This window comes from Microtus ochrogaster, linkage group LG3 (assembly GCF_000317375.1).
Source record: "Microtus ochrogaster isolate Prairie Vole_2 linkage group LG3, MicOch1.0, whole genome shotgun sequence".
Lineage (NCBI taxonomy): Eukaryota > Metazoa > Chordata > Mammalia > Rodentia > Cricetidae > Microtus > Microtus ochrogaster.
This window is the reverse complement of record NC_022029.1, coordinates 45241505-45242964: the sequence shown is the minus strand read 5'-3', so window position 1 is coordinate 45242964 and position 1460 is coordinate 45241505.

Sequence of the window (1460 nt, the reverse complement as noted above, 5' to 3'; positions counted from 1 at the left end):
TTATCCAACACCATTCTCATCACCTGTCTTAGGGTATTTTTATTTTATTTTATTTTATTTTATTTTTTTGCCAGCCGCCTTCTGGATAACTGTGAAGAAGGATAATGGCCCAGAGGTATCTAATCCTAACCCACAAAACCTATGAATTTGTGACAAGGCAAATACCAAAATGAAGATTACATCAAAAGTGGCTGACCACTGGCCTTGAGATCAGAAAAGGTTCTGGAATGTCCTGGTGTGTCCCATGAAATAATGAGGAACCTGCAAATCAAACAGAGGATCAAAAGAACCTGTGCCAGACTGAAATGTGAGCAAGATTCCACTACCATTGGTGGATGTCGAGAGGGAGGAGGCCACAAACCAGGAAGTGTGAGAAGCCAGAGACTAGAGAAGCAAAGAAGTGGATTCTTCACTGAAGCCACTTTAGTTTGGGCCTAGTTGAGACCCATTTCAGACTTCTGACTTCCAGAAGTTAATAAATTTTAGTTGTTTTAAGCCTCTGAGTTTTGACAATTTGTTAAAGGGAACTATCGAGCAGCTATTTATGAGTTAGGGGTCTGTGGGCTAAAGAGATGGCTCAGGAGTTAAGAGCACTTGCCACATGGTACTCTTGGTACCACCATGGTAACCACAAGATGGTTTGCGAGCATTTATAACTCCAGTTCCAGGGAATCGGACAGCCTCTTCTGGCCTCCACAGGCACCAGGCACACCTGTGGTGTAAAAACATATAAGTAGTCACAACACCCATACACATAAGAAGAAAAGAAAAAAATAAAGGTTATGGAGTAGATCTTAAGTAGATTTTGTGATCTCATTTAAAAACTCCAGTTTGAACTGAGCAATTTCTAAAAGTAAAGAATGTTAATTGAAGGAGCACTGGGGATGAAGTTGAGTTGGTAGGGTGCTTGCCTAGAGCAATAGCACCCTGGATTAGCTCCCCAGAACCACACAGGTGTGGTAGCACACACCTGTTATCTCTGCATCTAGGGGGTGGAAGCAAGAAGATCAGAATTCAGGATCAGCTTCAACTGCACAGCAAGCTAGAGGCCAGACCGGGCTCTCTGAGGTTCAGCTGTGACCCCTAGGCTCAGATGCAGCCTGCCACCACCTTGTGTGTCCCTTTGGTGACTGCTTCAGTCATCACATCCTAGGCACGGTGAAAGCCAAGACGGTGGCCACCTGAAGGAGGGCCAGCATCCAAGGTGCTGAGAGGCTCTTGGGGCTGCTTCTCTAAAGATGGCTACAGCTCACCTTCCTCAACAGCATTTTAAGCAGAGTAATTGTAACACCAAAGAGTCTGGATGTTTCCTTTCTTTCAGTAAATTATTCCTAACTCTTTTTTTTGTTGTTTGTTTGTTTGTTTTTCGAGACAGGGTTTCTCTGTAGCTTTGGAGCCTGTCCTGGAACTAGCTCTTGTAGACCAGGCTGGCCTCGAACTCCCAGAGATCCGCCTGCCTC